The sequence below is a fragment of the Nyctereutes procyonoides genome, unplaced genomic scaffold, assembly GCF_905146905.1.
Source record: "Nyctereutes procyonoides isolate TBG_1078 unplaced genomic scaffold, NYPRO_anot_genome, whole genome shotgun sequence".
Classification (NCBI taxonomy): Eukaryota; Metazoa; Chordata; class Mammalia; order Carnivora; family Canidae; genus Nyctereutes; species Nyctereutes procyonoides.
The window spans coordinates 33,268,801-33,286,777 of record NW_026575051.1 but is presented as its reverse complement, the minus strand read 5'-3'; the positions used below and the strand labels follow the sequence as shown (position 1 = coordinate 33,286,777).

General features: G+C 35.0%; 1 protein-coding gene and 1 pseudogene across 3 annotated transcripts in view; both read right to left on the bottom strand.

Annotated features, from left to right (window-relative positions):
- Window positions 1–17,977, bottom strand: part of SMAP1 (small ArfGAP 1) — a 175,122-nt gene that overhangs the window by 132,569 nt on the left and 24,576 nt on the right. The gene's annotated exons all lie outside the window — the stretch shown is intronic.
- LOC129512757 (Y-box-binding protein 1-like) overlaps window positions 3,778–17,977 on the bottom strand; it is a 38,167-nt pseudogene continuing 23,967 nt past the window's right edge.

The following is a 17,977-nucleotide window of genomic DNA, read 5'->3' as shown; positions in this document are numbered from 1 at the left end:
AAGAAATCTAGTAAAGTTCTAGATGAATAAACCTTTCCACCCAGCAATCTATTCTCTCTCTCACATACACACACACACACACACACACGCACACACAAACACGCTTAGGCACACATACATATAGATTGACCAGTTTATATATGTAATATGACATATTCAGGTATACATAAACACTCATATATAACATACCCTATAGCAGGTGGTGGTTTTTTTTTGTTTGTTTGTTTGTTTGTTGTAGGATTTTATTTGTCTAAGAGAGAAAGAGTACAAGCAGGGAGAACAGCAGGCAGAGGGAAAGAGAGAAGCAGGCTCCCCAGTGAGCAGGGAGCCCAATGTGGGGCTCAATCACAGGACCCTGGGATCATGAACTGAGGCAGATGCTTAACCAACTGAGCCACCTACAACAGTTATTTTAAATGGCAGGTCACAATCCTTAATTTAATCTCAACAAGTATTTATTTTTAAGAGAAAAGGAAAAAAGATATGAGTGCACCACACAAAGGGTAAGAATAGTTGTTAAACTTTTTTAAAAAAATCAGTAACATACAGGAGCTGGGTGGCGTAGTTAGTTGAGTAAGTGATGGATTCTCAGTTTGCACTTTGGTGGTGATCTCAGGGTCATCAAACCTCACATCAGTCTTCAAGCTCAGCACAGAGTCTGCTTGGGATTCCCACTGTGTCCCCTACCCCAAGTGTGAGCACACACACACTCTCTCTCTAAAATAAATAAATCTTTAAGTAAATCAGTAATGTACGTTATATGTACATTATATGTATATAAACACATGTACACATGAAAACCAAGTCTTGCTGTAAAATGTTTTTTCTCTGGGTCATGGTCGAATATGGCTGAAAAACACTACAAAGAAACTCACACATGTATTTAATAAGCATGTACCAGAATATTTATAGCAGCATGGATTCCTAAACTCTGCATGTATCAACACAGACAAATCTTTTTTTTTTTTTAAGATTTTTTTTTTTTAATCCATGAGAGACACAGAGAGAGAGAGAGAGAGAGAAAGAGAGGCAGAGACACAGGCAGAGGGAAAAGCAGGCTCTATGCAGGGAGCCCGACATGGGACTCGCTCCCAGATCTCCAGGATCACACCCTGGGCCGAAGGCGGCACTAAACCTGGGTGCTGAGCCACCCAGGTTACCCAACACGGACAAATCTTAATTACAACATGGAGTAATCAATTTTAGCATAAGGTGATATACATAAAGGGCAACGTCTCCAACTAAGGAGACAAAGTCTGCAGATCTCACAGAGATAGCAAAGCCTGATCTGAAATTTAAAGGCTAACTAGTAAGCAGTAGGCACAGAATATGTCAAGACACTTTCTTAGCAAAGGCTAAAAGGTGTGGTACAGTAGAGGACTTTACTATGGCTGAAGAGTAGAGTATTAAATGTATTTGGGGACAGTTTCGGGAAATGATAGGAGGACACAAAATTAAAGTCTTTATGTGGCAGACAGTGGTTTACCCTGACTCCCAGGGAGAAGGCCCCTAATCACTCTTTCAAGTTCATCATGATATTCCCACTCATATATTATGATTACATATGCCCTCTCCTGCCTTTGTGCCTTTGCATTTGTTGCTATTTCTGCCCCAAATGTTTCTTCCTTAGATCTTCATATGCCTGCCTCACTTTGTTGCCTCAGTTCACACACTACCTGTTCACAGAGAACTCTTATGAGTACTCTAGCTAGAGTTGCCTCCCCTAGTTACTCTCCATCATTTATAATACTTCTATCAATCTGTTCTAAAGTTTACACAAAAATCTAAGGCAAACAGATAAATACAAATAGCTGGAGGGTTTAATTATTTTAGAGCTAATTCTGAAACTGAGAAAAGTTAAAGAAAGACAAAGTTCCAGATCAGTATCTCTCAAACTCTAATGTGCATACATAATCCTAGGGATATTACAGATTCTCATTCTGTAGCCTTCAAGTGGCATCTGAGATCCTGAAATCCTAACAAGCAACCAATGATGTCCATCCTGCCATACACAAAACACATTTAGAATAGCAAGATTCTATATTATTCTTGAGAACGTCTTCAACTCAAGCATTTAGCATACTTCTTTGACCTGCTTTCATTATTCTTACTGAATTAATGACTCAAATTGTGAAAATTTATTTTAATATACTAGGAATCAAATCTGTTGAAGAAAAAATCCAAAGTTCATTTAGAATTCAAATACTGGGTTATTTTTAGTGACCCGTATCACTGTCTCACTTAAAAGCAACACAAATAAGCTAGTATCAACTAAACTAATATTACTTACATCATAATCACAATCACACTAAAACAAGCTCCAGTAATGAAAGAGAAGATGTTATTTGGTCTTACTAATACTAGCACTTTGACTCATATCCTGCATCACTGAATACTTAGAGGACATAACAATCCAAATATAACATGTTGAAGGATTAATAAATGTGGCAACCAGAAGAATGGAAATAAACAAATGTGAGAATCACCAGGAGTTAGTGAGTGACTGGACGACAGTGATAAAGGAAGAGGTAGAGACCAAATGTCTATAAGTTCTATTTAAATCTGGGATTTAAAGCATAAAGGCAGACTCAGAAAATTTTGCAGGTAATCTTTTGAATGCTTTAAATGAAATTTGGATATGGAGTGACATGTGGAGATGAAATTACAACAGTGACTTGTGGAGATGAAAATGTGCATCAAGCAATTGGGAATACAGGACTTAAGTTCAAACTTAAGATACAAACCTGAGCATCTTCAAGATGGCAGTTGTAGCCTACAAGCACAAAAGAACAAAAAAAACTAGAATACCAAGTCTTATGGAGAAAATAAAAAGTAAGACAAAAACAGAGGCCAAGGTCTTAAAGAAAAGATAGTCAACAATGTCAAAAGTTTCAGAGATTAGGCAGGAAAGAGGGAGGGAATTTATTCATTCTGAATTCCATTACCAGATTAAGGAGGAAAGGAGGGGAAAAGAAAGGAGATTCACCCCCCCTCTGAATTCATTATCAGATTAAATCCTTTCACCATTTCAGTCTCCAACCCCAAGTTTTTGAAGATTTTATTTATTTATTCATTAGAGACACGGAGAGAGAAGCAGAGACACAGGCAAAGGAAGAAACAGGCTCCCTGGGGGGAACGTGATGCAGGACTCAATCCCAGGACCAGGGGATCACACCGTGAGCAGAAGGCAGATACTCCAACCACTGAGCCACCCAGGCATTTCTCCAACTCCAAGCTTTTAATGGTTTTCTATTTTCCTCTATTTTGCTTTCATGACCATTTATAACCTTGATCTTTCTTTTTAACAATTATTTAAGACTTTTATTAATGGGTTGCCTTGCTGTTTGTTGACTTTTTTGAAAAAATGAAGTTGTAAATCTTTATTATAAATTAAAAATGAGGTTCTTAAAAATCTCAACTTGACCAGACATGAAACAATTTAAAAACCTTTAAAGGTTTATTGAGAAAAACTAGGCTTAAAAAAAAAAAAAGACAAAAAAAAAAAAAAACAGGAAAAAAACAAAACCAAACCCAAGTTTGTCATTACCAAAAAAAAAAAAAAAAAAAAAAAAAGACGTCTTTAATAAAAAACAAACAAAAAAAAAAACCATGCTACATAGATAATGCAGATAGCTCTATTTATCTGGTCAATGGGCAAAAAGCAAGCACTTAAGGTCTTCAGCTCCAATCCTTTGTTCATTTCTTAGTGATGGAATTTCATCTTTATTTCATGTTGGATGACTAAACCAGATGAAGACAGAGATGGTAAGCTGGCATTTACTCAGCCCTGCCCTGTTCAGCCTCAGGAGCAGAACTCTCAGCTGGTGGATCAGCTGCTTTGGTCTCTTTGCCATCTTGTAGTTTAGGGTTTTCTGGGGGGTCTGTACTGCTAACTAAAGTTGTGGCAGTACTGACGTTGAGGGTGGCTGTTGACCTTGTGTCTCCTCTCTTTGATTTTCCTTATCTTCCTCATTGCCATCCTCTCTAGGCTGTCTTTGGCAAGGAGGACCCCTGCAGAATTGTGGTCCATAACCCCAATACATATTCTGTCTCACTGGTCTACCTTGTTTTCCCACGCCCTGGTTGTCAGCAGCTTCCATCATTTCTCCCTGCACAAGAGGGTTTGAATACTGTGGTCAATACCCACAGGGTTCCTGACTGTAGTAGGTCCTGGCCTTTGGGACCACTTTCCGATTCCTCATTCTTTTCCCCACTCTCACTATGCTGGTAATTCTGCTGGCAATTGCATGGACGACCCCTGCGATGTGGATAGCATCTATAATGGTTACAGTCTGCTGCATATTTACTGCCTTGCTCTGCTCCATCAGGGCCTGTTTCTCCTCCAACAACTCAAACTCCACAATGGTTTCTCCACCTCCTACACTGTGAAGGTACTTCCTGGGGTTATACTTCTTTATGGCATTCTGGTGTACAAATACATCTTCCATCGTTCCTATAGATGAAACCACATCTGTTTCTTACATTGAACCATTTTACTGTTCCCAAAACCTCCGTTGTAATGATGCTCTTGTCCCAGCCTGCAAGCACCACGGATGTAAGGCCGGCGGCCCATGGTGTCAGGCTTGGTGTCTGCAGAGCTGAGGTCCGGTGCGGCAGCTGTGGCTCCTCCCGGGGTGTGATGGTAACTAGGCCAGTGGCAGGGTTGGGGCTGCTCAGGGCTCTCTGGGATCTGCTCTCCACTCCCGCTACTGATCTAACTCTAACCTTGAGCCTTCTTGAATCAACTTTATTTTGCAGTACTCCAACTTACACACTCAGGGAGCCAATCACAACAGAATCATTGCTTTCCCTTCAATACAACTCAATTATCCTGTCTTGAAACTTTCTTGCACACCATTTCCCTTGCCTAGGAGCTTCAGCTTATGACCACACAGATCCTATCTCATTTTCAAGGCCTAACTAGACTCCCATATTATCCAGAAAACCTTTCTTTATGACTTCATCCCTTCACTCCCTGTTCCTATAAATGTCTATAGCCCATGACAGCTTGTTCCACACAATATGTATGTTCCAACAGGTACCAAATATTTTTATTTGTAATTAGTTTTATCTACTAAAGTAAATGGTGAATTTCTCACTAGTCAGGCTCTATACGGCCTTCCACAACACCTACAGTAAGGAAACAGGCTTATGGTATGGATATAGGGAGCATAATAAAATATCTGCTAAGTCTGAGGACTCAGTCAAATATACAGGTTCTTTTATACCTGAAATAATTCATCTACTATTTTAAAAAACTAAAACAAAAGCAATTAACTGTTTCCATTTGGAAACAAAAACAATTAGCTGTGAGGTAGGACTGTTGTTTTTAATATCCAGTTAGCTATTCTGCCTCTTAATAATAAAAGCCCCTAACTTTTAGCTAGAAACATGGATGCCCGGATAGAGACCTCAGTTCTCAGGCTCCACTGCAGCTGTGGCCAAATGACCAAATTCTGGCCAATGGAATATGAGCTGAAATCATGTTTTGGCATTAACCAGATTAGTCCTATGTTCCCCTTGCCTCTTCTCCTTTCTCATTAGCCAGGACATAATAAGAAATGAAACTGCTATCTTGGACTCAGCTATTAAAACCCCATGTTGATGATGACAGAACTACACTGTCCATCCTGGACAGTTTATCTCCAGACTAATGTAAAGAAGAAATAAATTTATATGCTGTTTAAGCCAAGGTTTTAGGGGGTCTTTTTATGACATCATCTAAGCCTGTAATCTATGTAATTCAATGTGAATTATATTTGCTTGTTGGTGGCAGGAAATAAAATGTGCCAGATTAGCCCTCTATTTAAGAGCCAAAATTCTAAGAGGCATTAAATAATAATAAAACACAGTTTCATCAAACCCTAGTTTTCCAGATTCAATTTAAATCACCAAATATGTGTTGTGTCTCGTTTTTTTTAAAGATATTAAATAAAGAATATAAAACACAGGTCCTGCCGGAGTTTGTACTCTAGAAAGTCATACAATAGGTATAGTGTACATACAAATGATGGGGGAACACAGAAGAGGAAAAGATGAATGTTGGCCAGGAATATTAGTGCAAGCTTTCTAGAGACAGTGGCTGGCATTTGAGATGATTACTGAAAGATACGTCTAGACAAAGTACATTCTAGGTAAAATGAATAGTTCCTTTCCCTCACAATCATGAAAGTTTCCTATAATGCTATAGCCAAAAAATAAGTAAATAATGCAGCACCCAATTATTAAGTTTCTTTTAAGTAAATAGAAATTCGATTTTTTAAGTTGTAATACATATGCATCCAAATACCAAGTCACTAATAACTTTCAAATCGAGATGAAAGTTTTAAGATAGAGAAATTCTGTAGAAAGTGGGAAAATGAGGTTTATAAAACCATAAATTATTACATATCTAAATAATATTTTAAATACTATATATCTAAAAAAGTAACAAGAATTTTACTGAGAAATGAATATGCTTATCTTGTAGTTTTCATACCATTTGAAAAATAAGATGAAATTGCATTCTCTTCTGAAAAGAAACTTAAGTTTCTGATTCTCATGACAAACATAAAAGCTACTTTGGATTTTTTTAGAAATAGAAAATAAACCAAGATAAGGAACAGGGAATATAACACTAACTGCTAAATGTCATTTCTTTTTAAGACTTAGTTCTTCTATAAAGCCTTCTCCATTTCCCCCAAAACTTCTGTAACATTTATCACAATGATCTACAGTTAATTGTCTTAGCTATCTTTTCTGAGAAAGTGATCTCTTTGAGAATAGGATCATATTATTGATCTCTGTATACTCTATGCACTGTTAACATATAATATAAAAATGTAGGCTGTCTCTAGTTTACAAATGATAGCTAAGACTGTGAGCCACTGAGTTCTGCTACCAAAACTGCTAGGAGGTACTTTTAGAGGAATTCACCACCATATTGAATGTGCAAGACATTATTCATCATATTTCCAGATATACTATTTGATGTAATCTTAATAAATATGTGAGATAGGTAATATTACTACATCATTTTCAAGACTGAGAAACGTAGGGTCAAAATACAGAAAGACAGGAGAAAGAGCCAGGACTATACCACAGGCAGATCCCAAAATGCAACTATGGAAACTCTGTATCTCCTACTATGATAATTTCAGCCTTCCAAACAAAATTCCTTTACATTGGCTGACTGCTTTTACTTTATTCTGTCAACGTTTTGAAATGCCAAGTTACTTATTGTTGCGGCCAATAATATAGATTTAAAGATGCCAATAATCTTTCAACTCTCCAAAAGTATCAATGCTACCCATACTTTTACAAGTTCACTTTATTTCTTTCCCCATAATACCTAAGATTAAAGCAGTAGAACTAGATTTGTTTTAATTTGTTGGAGAAAGAAATTGGAAAGGATAGAGAATTTTGATCAAGGAGGAAGAGAGGGGAGGTCAAAGGCAAAATCAACTGAGACTAAAGAGTACTTTCATAAGGCAGCCTCATAATAGTGGATGCCTAGGGAAAGGGATACACAATAAAGCAGTAAAAGGATCCTAAAGAGAACAGCCTGTATCGAAGTACTGTCCACAATCAAGCATGAAACAAGGAAAAAGCCCTTTCTCTTTTCCTACCCCAAGGCCCTTTGTTCTTTACCCTAGTACTGATTAGCCTTTCATTGCTCATGGTCAGCTAGGTTATAGATTAAGTTCACTCATAGATCAGCAAGAGACCCAAGCAACAACCCCTAAAAATATGTTTTCTACATTGTAAACAACAGAACTACAAACTTATAAAAACAACCTGTATATGTGTGGTGGGGGAGGAAAATCACTGAAAATAAGCATGGGAATGATGGGTATGTTCTAAAATTTTACTATTGGTGATAGCAAAACTCTGTTAATACATTAAAAATCATTGAATTACACATTTAAAATAAATGAATTTTATAGCATGTTATTTATATCCCAATAAGGCTGTTTAAAAAAAAAATCTGTATACATTTCCTTAAATGCATGATGATCTCATAAGTCATAAGATCAAGCCCCATGCCAGGCTCCCTGCTCAACAGGGAGTCGGCTTGAAATTCTTTCCCTCTGCCCCTCCCTGCACACAAGTGTGTTTTCTCTAAAATAAATAAATCTTAAAAAAAAAGTTTCAAAATTAAACAAAAATTTTAAAGAAAAGTTCTATAATAGTATTTCAACAACAGTTATTTTAAATTGCGAAACCATTTCTTCCAGCAAACATATAACAATGGAATGTTTAGTTAGGTTTCTTTATTTTAACATACAAGGTTTTTACTCAGAAAATGTTCCTTCATTTTTTTTTTAAATCTGAAAGTAACTAACATACTTTGGTATGACCTACTCACCTATATTTGACCTATCTCAAATTCATGTTTTCCTATTAAATAGCATCAGTAATGCCAAAAGATGACACGTAGGAATAACACCTGATAATTAGGATTCCTAGGCAACTTTACAAGCTTCAAGGAGTCACTATAATCCTAATTAGAAGAATCATACTATTCTAATCAATCACTTCCTGAAGGTGGGTATATGAAACATTAAAATTAAAAGGCCAAGTGATTGTGATTACTAAAAAATGAGCTCACACAAAATTCATATCAAAAAACCCCCAAACAACGAAAACAAAAAAACCTTCAAATAAAAAGCCCTGTAAATACAAAGATCATCTGCAATGAGAGGTAATTAATTTCTTCTCCCAAAATCTGTCTGAAATAAGACTGACATTAAGTGGTTAGAAAAGAACATTTTTGTTTTATAAAAAAGTCAATCTTTGACACACTGCAGTCATCTCTCTTCAGTCATTAAGAACCTTATACACAACCAAACCAATAAATAATACAATATAAAACCTTTAAGAGAAAAGTCCTAGAATAAAGGAACTTTAAAACCTTTCTATTCAGAAAGAATACTTAAGTTTGGTATTTAATTCCCTCAGGAATGGTTTTTTTCTTCTTTAAGTCTGTTAGACTCAGAAGAGCAGCACATGTATTTAAGCAACAAATATTTACTGAGTGCTCATTATTTCAAGGCACTACTATACCTTGTACCAGACTCTGGAGATTCAGTGATAAAATAGATAAGCTCCTGCCTTCATGGAGCTTAAATTCCAATGGAAAGCTGTCTACAAACATGTAAAAGTAATAGTCTGTTAGCAGCAGTGAATACTATGGAGAAAAAGGAGAAACAGATAAGGAGTACAGATGGAAAGGAAGAAGGGGAAGGTAATTGTTATTTAGTCAGAAGAAGTTGTATTTCACCAGAAATCTGAAGAAGGAAGGGGAACAAACTTATTCAGCTTTGTAGGCAAGAGGAGTTAAGGCAAAAGGAACAATAAGCACAAAGGACCTGAGGAAGTGAATACGCCTTCCTCAGGTTGAAGGCATACCTTAAGGAATGTTTATTAAGGCATGCTTAAGAAATATCGATAAGGTTTTGTTTGTCTGTCTTTTAAGGAGTCTATGAAGGGTTACTCTACACCCCAACATCAAATAAAGTCATAAAACGTTTACTATGAAATTATTTGTAAATAGCTGCTGCCGAAACTATTTGTAGTCCCTAAGAATAAATCAGCATATTCAGTGCATATTCAGACTTCCAGCATTTTAATTCAGTGCCCAACACATGCTTAGTAAGTATGAAATAAAGACAGAGAAAAAAAGCTAAGTAAGAAAAATGCTAAGATTCCTCCAAAGAATATTGGAGGCATACACTGCTATGCTATCAGGCATGGGAAGGGGTTATAAGGTAAAAACCAAAAGTAATCTACCCCCTACTCTCTCCAAATCTCAAAGTCTAACTACAGGAAATAGAGCAGGCAAATATACTTAGAAGGACTTATGTCCATCAATTACCTTAAAAAAGTAGACTGTTGGGACGCCTTGGGTGGCTCAGTCAGGTAAGTGTCTGCCTTCAGCTTAGGTCATGATCCCAGGATCCCGGGACAGAGCCCTGTGTCAGGTTCCCTGCTCAGCGGGAAGTGTACTTCTCCTTTCCTCTCTGCCCTTCCCCTCATTCACAATCTTTCTCTCTCAAATAAATAAATAAAATCTTAAAAAAAAAAAAAAGCAGACTGTTTACAAATGCTCTGAAATCAATATAAAAGTCTACTTATTTACATGACACTCCCTTTCATTCATATTTGTTGAAGCTAACAAAACAAAAATTTATCCCTGATATTTTTGGGACAACTGGTGAAATCTGAGTAAGGTCTACAGATTAGGTTATAGTATCTTATCAATGATAATTTCCCATTTTGATAACTGTACGTGCTTATGCAAGAAAATTTTTGCAAGATAAACACTGATATATTTAGGGATATGGGAATATTTCTAAGAGTCCAACAAAAAATAAAAAACATATGTAGGAGGAAGAGAATAAACATGGTAAAATGTTAATACCTGAAGACTGGAAAATGGTAGGGGATAGTATCGCATTAATAGTTTTTTTCATCTTTATTCTATGCTTTCATTTGAAGAAGTGAATAGTAAGTGAAAAGAGAATACTTGTCCATGATCATTCAACAGACAACTATAATAAACAGAAACAGAATTAGATCAGAAACACAATTGAGAAAATGTGCTGTTTATCTCTAGCATTGATCTCCTTCCCTAAGCATCAGATTCTTAATAACCAACTTAGATACCATAGCATCACCAGTTAAACATGTTCAAGATGGAATTCACTTCTCCACTTAGCCCTTCCCTCTCACCCTGCTTCTGCCTCTCTCTCTCTCTCTCTCTCCCCCCCTTCCCCCCCCCTCTCTCTCTCTCACACACACACACACACACACACACACACAGCGCTCTTCCTGATTCCTCTGACTCAGCTGGTAACACTATCCACCTAATGACTTAAGAGGAGAATAAAGAAGTCATTCTTAGTCCTCTTTCATCATCCATAATCATTCAATCAAACAAAACCCTAATCATTTTATCTTTTAATTGTTTTTTCCAAATCCATGACTTTAATCTCATTTCAGTGGGGCCTCTGCCCCAGTTCAGGATCTTATCAGCTAGAGTCCTAGATTATTACAATATCCTCTGAAATAACCTCCCAGATCCAAACATTGCTTTTCAGTATTATAACCCATCAGATAAAGTTTAATTCCCCTAAGCACCACTTGCAAGGCCCTTCATGGTCAGCTACACCTACCTACTTCGCTAGCCCAACATCTAGTAATACTGAAATATTTTTAAGATTTCTCCTAATCACTTAAGAGGAGTTATTATATTTTGGATTTTATCTTCTTGTTTTGTTAATTTGTTTCTTTCTAAAGTTTCCAGCAGTACAAATTTTTTTGCAAACCTCAAAAAGATTTATGTGCATATTCCACAGTGGAGACAAAAAGGAAACTTCCTAATTCTGAGCCTTGTGAGAAGACTATCACTAGAAAGAAATGGATCGTAGTTATCAGAAATATAAGAACAGTATGGGTCTGTTGAGGCACCAGGAATGAATGAGGCACCAGGAATCAACTGAGACTCAAGAATTTCCTTACAAGTTAAGAATGAAGTAAGGCTATATATCTTAATATGCCCAGTTACTACTGAACAAAGAAATTTTTTAAGATGAAATAGGAGAAGACTTTCTATATATTTACCCTAGAACCAAGGACAAAAAAAAAAAAAAACCACAAATATTGGAAAGAGAGCTTGTATGGAGGAGGGAATAAGAATAAATATTCTGCCTTTGTTCTTTTAACAAAATCTGCTCTAAAGAAAACCATCAAGTGACAAGTCACATAACTTTTTCTTTCTTAACCAAAAGCAGTAAAATAGACACATTAAATTTAAAATCTGACATGTTTTTTCTGGAATCCTCAAGTATTTAATCTTTTAAGATCTTTAGGTAAAGATACTTAAAAATGAGAATGAATACCCAAGTATGTCTCTCCAGTATTTTAAAGAAAAAAAGTCCTACTGCTATTTAAATGGTATTACCAGAAACAAATTCACCTAAAAATACAATTTGAAAATGCGTTAGATTTATACATTTTTAATATTAGGTGTTAAATATCCATTTTCAATCCTTTTTAAGTGCCAAAATAGTTCACTTTTAAAAATAAATGTAGTTTTTTTGGTTGTTTTCTTTTAGCCTAGGCAACAATATGAAGTGAGGCCATACTCTCAATGGCTTTCAGAACTTTGGGCACAATTTTCCCTACCAAAAGAACAACCAAACTCACAGAAAAAGAGATCAGATTAGGCAGATGTGAGTGGGGGGACTGGATGAAGACAGTCAAATGGCATAAAATTCCAGTTATAAATATAAGTACGAGGGATGTAATGTACAAGATGACCATTACAGTTATACTGTTTGATGTATTTCAAAGGTGTTAAAGTAGATCCTAAGAGTTCTCATCACTAATGGAATAACTGACAGTACAATTTTACCAATAATATGAACCCAATTTAACCTCTATTTTACACAGATCCTACAGTGGTTTTACCAGATCATCTGCTGAGCAGCTAGATAAAAGTTTCTATCATAAAGTTTCATATGGTGTATCTGGTCCACATGAAACCGAGGGGAAAGATAAGTTCAAAAAATGCAGTATCAGTAAACATGATCTTCACTAAAAACAAAGAATTAGTTCATCAGTTTCAACATAAAATGAAAATTTAATTGGGGAAAATAACCTTTTTTTACTACAAGACTTATTCTTTTGTTTCTGTTACTAGAATACAAGTTGTAATTATACTAAAGAGGATTCCATCAAGTACAGCCAAAAGTGGGTTACTATTGTACAAAGTCGGGAAGTGAATATAGCAGAGATTTTCAGACTACAGATAATGATCATTACGTGTTATATCTATTCTGAAATAAAACAGAATGTGCAATATTATAGTAAAAATAAATGTTATTCAATAAACATTTCTTGCAGTCATACATATGTATGTATGTATTTACAGGCCTATACATTAGCAATTATTCTGGTAAATTCTGCTGATGACTGCAAACTTCCCAGATTGTTAAATAAAATAAATTATAATTAATTAAATAATAAATAAATAAACAGATACGTAAACAAAGCTCTAAAGCAAGGAGCCAGTTAGAAAGATATTTGGGGAAAGAGAACAGCAAGTGCAAAGACACTGAGGATAAAAACCAAGCACACATGTACAGGTGGGAGCTCAAAGCATCTTTGGTTGACAGCATCTAAAAGAAAACAAAAGAGGATGACATATATGAAAATATAGGCTGAAAACACTGCAAAAACACCTGACTTCTAAATTTGATTTTATACTGTTGCCAACTTCATTGAACAGTTCTGAACAGGCCATTGAAATGAATGAAATCACAGCTTAAGAAAAAACATATAATCAATGCTCAACTTATTTGAAGTTTGTGCTTGTTTGTTAACTACACAAAACTACTTTTTGTACAAAAAGTAACTTCATTTTTTTCTTCACCTTCTTAACATTTGGCTCAATTACTACCCTTTTTCAACTTGAAGTACAAAAATAACCCAAATAACTAGTCTCTATATAACTGTTGCTTCAAGAAAGACTTTGATAGGGTGGGTGAAGGTAGAAACTGTTGGCTAAAATGATATTCTAAATTAGCTACAGAGTTCAACTACTTTCTTTCAAGTTCACAAATAATAGAGATGATTAAGCCCACTTAATCTTTGATATCAGTAATACATCAAGTAAACATTGATACATCAAGATTTTAACAAATATCACTGTGGGATACATTAGCCTTGTTTGCATTTTTGCATAAAGAATAAATGCCAAGATTAAGTCAAATTCTTTCTTGTGAGAAAGCTATGAGATCATAAAAGTTATGATTAACAGATAATTTCAATAAGAGAAAATAGGATGAGATAATCTTTGAAACGAATATTTAATACTATGAAGAGTATAATCAAGTATTTTAACTTGACTCAAAAATAATCCTGTGATAATGGCAGTCACAAAGTAAAATCAAATCTATATATGAAGAGTACACCATAAGAAATCTCTTCTGTAAGCTGACTTAGTCTTCAGGAAACGGGGAGAACTTAGTGGATTAATTTGTTTTGCATTAGTCAGTCAGAAGAGTTCTGGCTTAGAACTGACACTAGAGCAGTGTTCCAACTGACCCTGAAACAGGTGAGTAGCAGCAATATCAATAGTTTTGTCATTTTCTCCTATGCTATATTAGTAACTGTATTACATGAAGGCAGATGTTCTACATAAATTTAAATATAATCATTCTCTTTAAAGAACTAAGGAAAAGTTCAAGCTTCAGTAAAGAGAAAAAGAGAAAAGGTTTAAAATAATTTTCTTTTCATTCCTTATTTCTACTAAAATACAATACTGAGTCCTGTTTCTAACCAACATAAAGGAACAGACATTGAATATACCCTACTGACTAGAAAACTTAAAACCAAGAAAATATGTAAAACAATCTTAAAGAGATCAGAAATCAAGAAACATAAAATAAACTTAGTAAGAGACCTACAATGAACTCCATTTACTGCCTGGGTACACTTCCCAGGCCATGGCAGAGGAAAGATAAAACCAGAAGCAGCCCATTGGTCTCCCTTACTGTAGGAGATGCTACTGGGAATTCAGAGACCAGGACGGCTAAATTTCAGAATGCAGAGTACTAGAGAAGAGAGAGGTGCACAGAGAAAACTCCTTAGATCTGAAAAAGATCACCCTTGAGTATTCAACGGGCTACTGATTAATACACACAGGTGAGGAAACCACAGAAAGTGGTTTCTAAAACAATTAGAATAATCTTAAAGCTCAAAAGTTCAGGAATAGTGTCTGAGCTCACTGACCAGAACAAAAGACCCCATCATTCATGGAGCATTAGATGAAGAATTCAGAAGATTTTGCAGGGGGCACCGAGGTGGCTCAGCCAGTTAAGCATCCAACTCTTGACTTCAGCTCAGGTCATAATCTTGGGGTTATGGAATCAAGTCCCAAGCTTGGCTCCATGTTCAGCAGTGTGTCTGCTTGAGGTTCTCTCTCACCCTCTCCCTCCATCTCTCCTCCTACTCATGCACTTTCTCTCTCTCTCAAAAATAAATAAATCTTAAAAAAAAAAAAAAAAAGAAGAATTTTACCTGACCAGTGGGAAAAATTAACCCTAAAGTAAACGCTGGTCTAGTTTCGCCTAACAAAGGTTAAAAGCAAGATCTACAAAGGTCAGACTATTTCCAATTAACATCATCAAAGAATAAAAAGCTCAAGAACATTGACAGAAATGCCAAATAGACCCTCAAAACTGATAAGCCAAATTTATGATGTCTAATATCCAATAAAAAATTATCAGGCAGGTTAGAAACATGAAAGTATGATCTATAAAGAAAATCGACCGAAATGAACCTATATATTACATAACGATAGGATTAATAGGCAAGGACATTAAAACTTTTATTATCTGTGATTTCCATATATCCAGGAAGCCATGGAAAAGAATAAAACAATTAAGTAGAGGCACAAAGTTGAATGAGGTTGGGGGGGGGTGATATATATTCCAAATCAACTGCTAGACTTGCAAACTATAATGCCTGAGGCAAAAAAAGGAAAGAACAGATTAAACAATATAGAAAACTAAAAATTAAAGAATTTGAAGATAAAGTTCTAATGACTATCCACAATGAGACACAAAGACAAAAAAAAAAAGCACATCAGTGAGCTATGCAACAATTTCAGCAGCTTAATTAACTTATAATTGGAATCCCTAAATTAGGAGCGGAAGAAGGCAGAGAAAAAGGATTTAAAAAAATAACTGCAAAAATGTTTCCAAATTTCTTGAAAACTATAAACCTCAAAGAACCCTAAAAACAAGAAACGTAAAAATCACCCAAAGGTACATAACATAAATGTTTAAACTACAGATAAATTGAAAAATCTTAAAATCAGCTGGAGGGAAGGAAATGCATAATGCACAAAGAAACAAGTATGATGATGACAATTTTCTCATCAGAAATGCTAGCTAGAAGACAGTGAAACATCTTAAAAGTACTAAAAGTGAAATACCGTAAACTGAGAACTGTTTACTTGCTAAAATATATTTCAAAAACAAAGGTGACATAAAGAGGGCAGAATTCAATGAAACAGAAAATAGGAAAACAACAAAGAAGGTCAATGAAAAGAAAGGGTGATTACTTGAGAACATCAATAAAATTGATAAATCTTTAGCCCAACTGATTACGAAAAAGATAAAACACAAATGACCAATATCAGGAATAAGAGAAGTGGTATCGCTACAGATTCTAAAGATCCTAGAAAAATAAGGGAATATTATGAAAAATTTTAGGCTAATAACTTCACCAATTCTTTGAAAGACACAGATGAGCTCTTTCCATAAGGAAAAGATAACGTGAATAGCCTTTTCTATTAAAAAAAAATTGAATCTGTAGTTAAAAATCTTCCACCAAAACAGCTACACCCAGATGGTTTCACTAGGGCAATCTACCAAGCAATTAAAGAATGATACAAATTCTACACACACTCTTCAGAAAACTGGGAAGAAAATAAAAGGTTAAAAAAAAAGAAAGAAAAAGAAAAGAAAAGGTAAGAGGCAATTCTCAATTCATTCTAGCAAGTCAACGTAACTCTTATACCAAAACCAGACAAGGACATCATAAGAAATGAAATGTACAGATCAACAACGTTGGTGAATATTTGCAAAAATACTTAACAGAGTTTTAGCAAGTCAAATCCAGGAATATATGAAAAAGATAATACATCATGACCAAGTGTAGTTTGTTCCAGGAACGTAAGGTTCGTTTAATATTCAATCAAAATCAAACGTGATTCCCTGTATTAAAGAACAGCAACAAAACACTTCAATCTCAATAGATGCAGAAAAAGCATTGATAATATTCAGCATCCATTTCTGATTTTAAAAAATCTCAGCAAACTAGAACTAGAAGGGAACTTCCTCAATTCAATAAAAAATCTGTTAAAAAAAACTTCTGGCCAACACATATTTGTGGCTGAAAGTTTGGATGCTTTCTCCTTTAACATCATAAATGAGAAAAGCAAGTCCACTGTCACCACTCTAATTTTACTGAATGTTCTAGCTAGTGAAATAAGATAAGAGGCATCCAATTGGAGAGGAAGTAAAAATTACCTTAATTTGAGGATGACAATCATCTAGGTAGGAGATCTAAATCTATTTTTAAAAAAACTACTAAAACAAATACATGAGGTTTTAGCAAGGTTGCAGAATACAAGACAAATATGCAAAACCCTACTATACAAAATAATTAACTTTGATTCATACCTGTATCATATACAAAAAGCAACTCAAAATGAAAATGATCATAAATATAAAAGCATAAAACTTTTAGGAAACGGCATAGGAGAAAATCTTCAGAATTTGGTCAGGAAAAAGTACTTAGACTTGCCAAAAAAGACATAATCCATAAAAGTAAAATTAATGAATTGGATGTCATTAAAAGTAAAACTTTTGTTCTGTAAAAGACCATGCTAAAAGGATGTAAAAACATGCTACAGAATAGGAGAAAATAGTTGCATATATCTAACACAAAAGACTAATGGCTAAACTAAAGCACTTTCAAAACTCAACAATATCTTGATAATGGGGGAAGCTACAAGAGGTATATGGAAAATCTCTGTACCTTCTCAATTTTGCTGTGAACCTAAAACTACTCTTAAAAAGTTTTTAAAAAAACTCGGTTAAAAAAAAGAAATCACTTAGAAAATGAAAGACATGAACAGATAATTCACTGAAGAGAATATACAGATGGCAAAACAAGCACATGAAAAAGATGTTCAAACCATTAGCCATTAGGGAAATGCAAATCAAAGCCAATATCACTATCATTACACATCCAACAATGGGTAAAGTAAAAAACAGTGACAACACCAAATGCTAGAAAAGATATGAAAACAATGGACCACTCATATATTGCTGGTGTGAAAGTAAAATACAGCCATCTGGAAAAGCTTTGCAGTTTTTTTTTTTTTTTATGATTCTAAGTGTGTCATTACCATACAACC